General features: G+C 49.1%; 1 long non-coding RNA gene across 1 annotated transcript; it reads left to right on the forward strand.

Moving 5' to 3' along the window:
- Positions 1–1,344: 1,344 nt before the first annotated feature.
- Positions 1,345–9,226, forward strand: LOC310851839. The gene is made up of 3 exons (XR_014567867.1): positions 1,345–1,491; positions 3,118–3,229; positions 8,531–9,226. It is a non-coding gene; the product is annotated as an uncharacterized lncRNA (long non-coding RNA).

The following is a 9,226-nucleotide window of genomic DNA, read 5'->3' on the forward strand; positions in this document are numbered from 1 at the left end:
GGAGGGAGACCGAGAGACTGGAGACAAAGCCTGATGAGGAATGGTTGAAGGAGCGAGTATGTTCAGCCTGCAGAAGAGAGGACCGAGAGGTGAGGTGATATCGGTCTTTGAATACCTGAAGGGCTGCCCCATCGATGCAGGAGCAAGCTTGCTTCTTGCTGCTTCACAGGGTAGGACCAGAGTCAACAGATTCGAATCATGAGAAATGAGACTGTAACAAAACACAGGGAAGAACTTCCAGGCTGTATGGACTGTTCAACAATGGAATGGGCTCCTTCGGGAGGTGATGGAGTCTCCTCCCTTAGAGTTTTCTGAGCTGTGATGGCCTGGGACTCGGACTCGGAGCTAGAGGGGTCTCAGTCTGCACCGGATCCTTTGCCTCAGGCATCACCTGAACCAAGTCTGGGGCCTGACCCTGAAGAGACCCAGTCTGCACAGGTTCCCCTGCAACAAGCACCAGCTGGGCCGAGTCAGGGGCCTGAGCCTGCCCTGGCTCCAGATGCAGAGATTCCCTCGTTGCCTCCAGCTGGGCCATCACTTACAGCTGCTCTGCTACCGGTTGGGTCAGGGAGGCTGAGGCGGCCCCTGGGTCTAGTAACCCACCGACGTCTCCCGAGCTGCAGAGACTGAGGTTTGAGAGAAGGAGAGACCTGAGTACTCACAGGAGGAGTGCTCGCCTTCAGGCGAAACAGGGAGGTGAGTCGTCGGGGGATCAGGATAGGCCATTACCCCGACAGAGATAAAAGGCCATCGGACCCCGCCCCAGGTTGCAGGAGAAACATTGATGTTTGCTAGAACCTGCCTGAGATCCTGTACCTGGTTTCCTGCCTTGGCCCCGTCGGACTGACTCCTCATGGAACCCTTGGATTCGGGACCGGACCTGTACCGCGTCACTCAGGTTACCCCCCCCCAGGCCCAGCACATAAGCAGCGGTTGGGTGACCATCTGTCAGGGATGCTTCAGCTGAAATTCCAGCATTGTGGGGGGTTGCACTCGGCGGTCCTTGGGTCCCTTCCAACGCAACAATTTTATTCTACTCCCCCTTGACTTTGTCTGTGGCTCTGGGATAGCACGTCCACTCTGTGTTGGCAATTCATGGCTTCCTCTGTTGGAGGGATCTCTTGCATGATCGGTGCCCTCAGCTACCCTGGGCTACCCTGTTGCTTTGGGGCATGAGACACAACTTCCGCTGCACCAGGAGAAGGTCTTGTGGACGACGGATACAGACAGTACCAGTGAGGTGGCAGCTGTCGCCGTCCTGATGAGTGGATGTTGACCGGACATTCTGGACCAGACACACCAGTAATGGTGCAAGTTGCAAATTTTGGATGAAAGTGCTTTGGCAGCTGATCTCCGTTGTCTCTCCAAGTTGCAAGACCCAAAGCCGGACTGGAAGAGAGAATGGTTAGCCTTCCACCTACACAAATGTAAGCAGAAGGACATGCATCTCTTCCTTGCCCCAACAGATCCCGATCTTCCTGGCAACAGCTAGTAAGTATCCCTTCCCTCACTTTATCTGTTCTTAATATAGGAACATGGGAAGCTCCCTTATACCAGGTCTAGTTGATACCAGGCTACATGAAAGAGCCAGTGTGGCATAGCGGTTAGAGAGCTGGACTAGGACCTGGGAGACCCGGGTTCAAATCCCTAGCCAGCCCTGAAGCTCAGCTGATGGGGACCAGTTGCTGCTTCTCAGTATTACCGATCTCAAAGAGTTGTTCTGGTGATTAAATGAGAGCACTTTCCATGAAATCCAACAAACCTGAATGTTGGAAGATTCACGACAGATTTAAAAAAAAAACACTTAGAGAAGCATAAACAGGGTGGGGACCAATGTTTGTATCCAGGTGAAGCGATGGACAAGAGACAGGTGTTGGTAATGCTGGTGAGCTGGCGGAAGCAAACATGCTCCAAGCAAGCTGCCGGCTAGCTCTGCTGAGGCTCTTTTTATTAGCAGAAATCAACAATTGGAAACAGTAGTGAAACCACCCTGAACTTAATGTATTTCCATCAGATGGTTTAAAAACTATTTTTTTAATCTGTAAAAGTTCTTGCATTCTTAACTATTTTTGTTGCACTGTATTAAATATAAAGTGTGTGATTTACAAGGGCTTGGGCTTCTTTGTGCTCCCATCTACATCAACGCAGGCGGTGGGGGCGGAACTGCCTTTGGGGAATGTTTATTCATTGATAAGTAGCAGCAGAGCAGCGATCCCTTCCCCTGAGGTTAAGCAAGGCTTTTCCCCAAGCAAGCATGCCAGAATGCCAGTGGGTGGAGATGACAGAAGGGGAGAATGGCTCTTGCACCCGGGTCCTGCTTGAAGGTTTCCCATGAGGGCATCTAGCTGGCCCCTGTGAATCTCCTGTCTGCCTGGGTCATCTGAGGCAAGCATGCTCCAAGCAAGCTGCCGGCTAGCTCTGCAGAGGCTCCTTTTATTAGCAGAAATCAACAACTGGAAACAGTAGCGAAACCACCCTGAACTTAACATATTTCCATCTAAGCACATTTCCAGTGTTAGCAAATACATGTGTCAGCAGGTGTTTCCCTCAGATGTTCCCCCGATACTTGATGACGTCTGTGTCCCCCGTCATGCTCCAGCCAAGCGATATGTTTAACAAACAAATTGTGAGAGGACAAAAGGTCAGGGGGGAAACCCTGTTTTCTAGCCAAGAAGGCAAAAGGTCAGGGAAAGCAGGCGTAATGTTCCTTGACATACTGTTGCACATCTGGTGCGAGGTTTGCCTTCGCAAAGTGGAGCGTTACCTCTACATCCAGGTATGGTGAGATCAATGTCCTTGCTGCCCACTTAGGACTACCCGAGCAAGCATATCCTGACACAAACCAGTCCCATAACCCAAGCCAGGGTACCCTGTGAATTACCCATCTCATTACAAAACAAAAAAAAAAAAAAATCCTTCCAGTAGCACCTTAAAGACCAACTAAGTTAGTTCTTGGTATGAGCTTTCGTGTGCATGTGTATCTGAAGAAGTGTGCATGCACACAAAAGCTCATACCAAGAACTAACTTAGTTGGTCTTTAAGGTGCTACTGGAAGGAATTTTTTTTATTTTGTTTTTACCCATCTCATTGTTATTGTGGTGTCTTCATGAAAACTAGGTGTTCCTTTCCCCGGAGAATCTCGGAGGAGCTCTGACGATGTCAGCTGAAGGGGTTTCATTTGCTGCAGCTGAGAAGGCAGGAGGGCTTGCCCATCAAACCACGAGAATTGGTGAGTTTTCAAATGCCCACTGACTTGGGCATAGCCCTTGAGGGGGGACGGAAAGGTTTGTCTGTTTCAACCCCCTCAAATTCTCATTGTTTCTTTCTAAAATTCAGTTCTTCGCATTTTCACAGCAATTGGTGATTAAAAAAATAAATAAATTTAAAGTCGTCTTCAAAGTTATTCAGCATTTTAGTGTGACTTTCCCCCATAAACACATTTTTGTATACTGTTTTTGACCAAAGTGCACATTTTTGCAAGCAGTTCCCCCTAATATAATGTGTTCTTGCATGTTGTTTCTCACAAACATGGTGTGTGTGTACATCTTGCAAAAGCTCAACATCCAAAAAACCAAAGTGCTGCGCCAATGAGCACAAAATAACCCCTCTGCAGCAGCACAAATCCAACTCAGTGGTGTAACGTTGGAAAGTGCCAATCACACCTCCTAGCTTTTCACAAGGGCCGACACTGATGCCGAAATCCAGCATCGCCTGAGCTCTGCGAGTGCGGCTTTCTCCTGATTGAAGTGCAGAGTGTTTGAGGACCGGGACATTCGCAGGAAACCCAAAATGCTTCTTTACAAAGCTATTGCACTACCAACCTTAAAGTAAAGGGTAAAGGGACCCCTGACCGTTAGGCCTAGTCGTAGACGACTCTGGGGTTGCAGCGCTCATCTCGCTTTATTGGCAGAGGGAGCCGGCGTACAGCTTCCGGGTCATGTGGCCAGCATGACTAAGCCGCTTCTGGCGAACCAGAGCAGCGCATGGAAACGCCATTTACCTTTCTGCCGGAGTGGTACCTATTTATCTACTTGCACTTTGATGTGCTTTCAAAATGCTGTTGGCAGGAGCTGGGACAGAGCAACGGGAGCTCACTCTGTCGCGGGGATTCGAGCCGCCGACCTTCTGATCGGCAAGCCCTAGGCTCTGTGGTTTAACCCACAGCGCCACTGTATGCCAAACAAGAAACAAGGCAGAGGACCTCCGGGACAATTGTCCTGAGCGGCCCAATAGCTGTGAAGTGGCAGGAAGGGAGCATGGACAAAGCGCCTTCTCCAGAAAGCCTGAAAGGAAAAGTTCGGATTCCGAAGGGTCCAGCAGTGTCGAAGGATGCTCTCTCTGAGGCCTCAAAGGCACTCAGGCTGAGTCTCTGTCATCCGCCATTTGTCCGCGGCTGACCTGGATGTCCTCTGATTCTTACCAATCTTGTGGCTTTTCAGTCTTTCTTGGCTCAAGCCACAGTTTGGCCTCTCACGTCCTTCTAGCTCATCCTTTGCTACCGACCAATTGGCTTTTAAAAACTAGCCCTTTTGCAGTGGCCGGTCCAGCTTCCCAAACTTGAAAAGGCAGGGATATTAATTCCCATCAACAAACACTCTGGAGAGAGAGGAAGGAAGAATAACTCACGCTGTAGGCATCTGGTGCCATCCAATAAATTTTAAAAATGGTAAGGGATCTTTTCCCCGAAGTTGTTTGCATGAAAATGAGTGGAGGCAGAAAGATTTTTATTACTTACAGTAATGAAGAACAGATTCACACTAAGCTCCATGGCCTGAGGGTGGGGTGGCTTTATTTACATCAGTTAAGCAGCCTTCTGTCAGCGATGCAAATTAAGGAGCTGGCCACCCAGCTCCTGACACCATTTGAGGACTTGCTGCTTGGGGGGAAACACAAATGCAAAGGGCAGGTTTCCAATAACGTAAGAGGCTGCTGGATCAGACCACGGGCCACCTAGTCCAGCCTCCTGTTGTGAGTCGAGGACCCGCCACCCGCATAAAAAGGTAAAGGTACCCCTGACCATGAGGTCCACTCGTGGCCGACTCTGGGGTTGCAGCGCTCATCTTGCTTTATTGGCTGAGGGAGCCGGCGTACAGCTTCCGGGTCGTGTGGCCAGCATGACTAAGCCGCTTCTGGAGAACCAGAGCAGCACACGGAAACGCCGTTTACCTTCCTGCCGGAGTGGTACCTATTTATCTACTTGCACTTTGACATGCTTTTGAACTGCTAGGTTGCCAGGAGCAGGGACAGAGCAACGGGAGCTCACCCCGTCGCAGGGATTCGAACCGCCGACCTTCTGATCGGCAAGTCCTAGGCTCAGTGGTTTAACCCACAGTGCCACCCGCATAGGAGTATAATAAGACACATTATGTTAGGTTAATGGGCAAAATTAGGCCACAGCTTTTATTGGTTACAGCATGTGAGTAGTTTTGGCTTAGGCATCGGATGAAACAGCAATACAGTGGTACCTCAGGATGCATACGGGATCTGTTCCAGAGCCCCGTTCGCATCCTGAACAGAACGTAAGATGCAACAGCGCGTGCCCAGGTCGCGTTTCGCCGCTTCCGCGCATGCGCGTGACATCATTTTGACCATCTGCGCGTGCACGAGCGGTGAAACACGGAAGTAACACACTCCATTACTTCCGGGTTTAACCCACAGCATAATACCAGACATAGTCTGATGCCCGCATAAGTTTTGTGCAAGCAAATAAGGATGAATAAACAGGTCCTCTGGGATAGCACTGGGTTCTCAGTAGCCCTCCCCTCGCTTGGCTTTCCCACTCCCCCTCTGCTCCACTGGAGGTGTGGTTTTCCCCATCATTGAAGGAGGAGCTGCTGCTCAGAAGCGTGGGCACCTCTCTGTATTCCCATGCCTCCCTCCCCTGTTCCGGTAGCAGCCCCCTGACACACTTTCTCCATGTCAAGCATAGTTGTATAAACCTCTACCATGTTGCCTCTTACTTGCCTTTTCTCTAAACTAAAAAGTCCCAGTGGCTCCACTGTGGAAACCTACTCTTTAAAGTTCAGTGAGAGCAAATGCAGATCCGCGGAAAGTCCAAAATAACATTTGCTGCAATTAAGACTGTGAAGACAGTTAAGACAGTGAGAGACAAACCCAAGCTAGTTATACAGAGATGTGGGGCTCAGAGAAGGGTCATTCAGATTTGTAACACCCAAACTGGGACAGGCTAGTTTTAAGGCTAGCCCCCAAGATTCAACATTGGCGATCATTCGTAGTTGAATAAAATTGTCTTCCATGAAAAGACAATCTCAGTCCCATATGGGGACTGAGCCCATGTGCTGCTGGCCGAGAGCCAGCAGAGAGCAAAATAATAGCAAGATGGTATAAAGCGAAGAAGAAGAAGGGAAGATGGCTGCGTGACCAGCCCTTTTATGGGGTCTCCCAGGGTCCCACCCATCTCTTCTTCTTCTTCTTCTTCTTCTTCTTCTTCTTCTTCTTCTCCTTCTCCTTCTCCTTCATCATCAGCAATCCCTCATACCCGAGTAAGATTGTCTTCCATAAACACAGTTTTAACAATGAGTCCATAAGTGACTGTGGAGGCCAATTCTGGATCCACACGTCCTTCCACAGTGGGGACATTGGTTTCCGGGCGGGAGTTGATCCCGGTGTGGGTTTGCCAAGCGTGCCTTCCTCTTCGCACATTTCTCCCTTGCGTCCTGAGTTTGAGTGTCTTCAAAGCCCAGGACACCTTTGGTCAAGGCTGTTTCCCAACTGGAGCGCTCGCAGGCCAGTGTTTCCCAATTGTTGGTGTTTATACTACATTTTTTAAGATTTGCCTTGAGACAGGCTTTAAGCCTCTTTTGTTGACCGCCAGCATTACGCTTTCCCTTTTTAAGTTCGGAATAGAGTAGTTGCTTTGGAAGACGATCATCAGGCATCCGAACAACATGACCAGTCCAACGAAGTTGATGTTGAAGAATCATTGCTTCGACACTGGTGAACTTTGCTTCTGGTATTAGTTTGCCTGTCTTCCCAAGTGATGTGTAACATTTTTCAGAGACACCATTGATAGAATCTTTCGAGGAATTGGAGATGGTGTTTATAAGTGGTCCATGTTTCACAAGCATATAGTAAGGTTGGTGGTACAATAGCTTTGTAAACAAGCATTTTGGTTTCCCTGCGAATGTCCCGGTAGATTGGCGGGTAATGGCCAGATTCAGCTACTAACAGTTTCTGGACTTTTGTTTCCATGCATAAGATGTATTGAACTTGGGGCTGTGCAAACTCTGCCCCCAAAGAATTAAAAAATTATGGAATTTCTACCCCCCACAGCCAAGCAAGCCCAGCGCATGTTAGTCACTTCAAGCAGATGCACGCAATAAAATTAACCAACAAAACATTAAACAGCATTAAAATCTTCAAGTGCACAATGGTTTACATAAGAAGGACAGGAAGGGGGAAGAGGAGGGTGACATGGAGCTATGGGGGCTAAGACGGGGGAACAGAGGCTCAAAGAGATGGCGACTGCCTCCCGGGGGAAGGAACCAGGTGTGGAGGAAGAGGCCACAGGCAAATCAGGACGAATGATCTTCATTGTGTTACCACTCTGCAAAGGTAAAGGTAAAGGTAAAGGGACCACTGACCATTAGGTCCAGTCGCAGACAACTCTGGGGTTGTGGCGCTCATCTCACTTTACTGGCCAAGGGAGCCGGCGTACAGCTTCTGGGTCATGTGGCCAGCAGGACTAAGCCGCTTCTGGCGAAATCAGAGCAGCACACGGAAACGCCGTTTACCTTCCCGCCGGAGCGGTACCTATTTATCTACTTGCACTTTGACGTGCTTTCGAACTGCTAGGTTGGCAGGAACGGGAGCTCACCCTGTCACGGGGATTCAAACCGCCGACCTTCTGATCGGCAAGTCCTAGGCTCTGTGGTTTAACCCACAGCATAATACCAGACATAGTCTGATGCCCGCATAAGTTTTGTGCAAGCAAATAAGGATGAAGAAACAGTTCATCTGGGGAAGCACTAGGTTTTACAGAATCTGAATTCTGCACCACGTTTGCCATTCTGCACCAGTTCTGAACTGCCTTGAGATGCCTGCACAGAGCTGGTAAAAACAGGAAACTAAGCAGGGACCTAAAACGCTATGCAACTAAGCAGTTGGTGGAATACCAAGCATGTACCTCGAGTGGTACCTCGAGTTAAGAACTTAATTCGTTCTGGAGGTCTGTTCTTAACCTGAAACTGTTGTTGTTGTTAACCTGAGGTACCACTTTAGCTAATGAGGCCTCCTGCTGCCGCCGCGTGATTTCTGTTCGCATCCTGAAGCAAAGTTCTTAACCCGAGGTACTATTTCTGGGTTAGCGGAGTCTGTAACCTGAAGCGTCTGTAACCCGAGGTGCCACTGTACTTCATGATCTTGGATGACCTTACCCTGTTTATGACTTCAAAATTCCACAGAATTGACCGAGATGGGGCATTGCACTTTTTCTCCGTTGCCGAGTAAACAGAACTGCCAGATGTTCCTCGTTAAAAACAGCTGCATCTTGGTCTGCTTCTCTTTTCAGGAGTTCCCCTTCATGCAGATTCCCTCCAGAGCTGAATTCTCTAGAGTGGACAAATCCCATCTGGCAGGTCCTTCCCCTGAGAAAATCTACAGCCGGAATGGGGACGCCCCCCCCCCCCGAGAGTCCGATTTTTAAGGTTCACAAAACAAGAAGTTGCCATCTGCATCTCCTCTTCCCCGTCTCTTCCTCATCAGCGAAACAACACAGCCAGGGCCTTCATGCTGTTCAGAACTGTATCCCCTGGAGAAATCTCTATTCCTAAGGGCAATTTCTATTCCTGACTCTACGGTTTTCTTTGTTTGTTTCTCCAGATGAAATATGACCCCCTGGGCTGGGAAAAGGTTGTCATCACTGAGACAGCCATTTCTTGGGTTCCAGCTATCCATCCCCTCAGCAGATACTGGGAGATTTATGTAGTATAAACAGAACAACACACATAAAACAAGGACAGTCGGTCCTTGCCCCAAGAGCTCGCAGTCTAAATTTTGACAGCAGGGGAGACAGTAACGAAAGACCAGAAAGTATGCAGGGAGGAAAGAGCTGGTGCAAAACACCACCGAGAAAGGCAGAGTGGAGTAGCGGTTAGTGTGTGGGAAGAAGACCAGGGATACCTGGAACGATATCTCTGCACCTTAAGCAACTCTCCTCTTCTCAACCTGAACTACCTTAGAGGGTCGTTATGAGGATAGGATTTGA

The sequence above is a fragment of the Podarcis gaigeae genome (genome assembly GCF_964106915.1).
Source record: "Podarcis gaigeae genome assembly, chromosome: 8".
NCBI lineage: Eukaryota > Metazoa > Chordata > Lepidosauria > Squamata > Lacertidae > Podarcis > Podarcis gaigeae.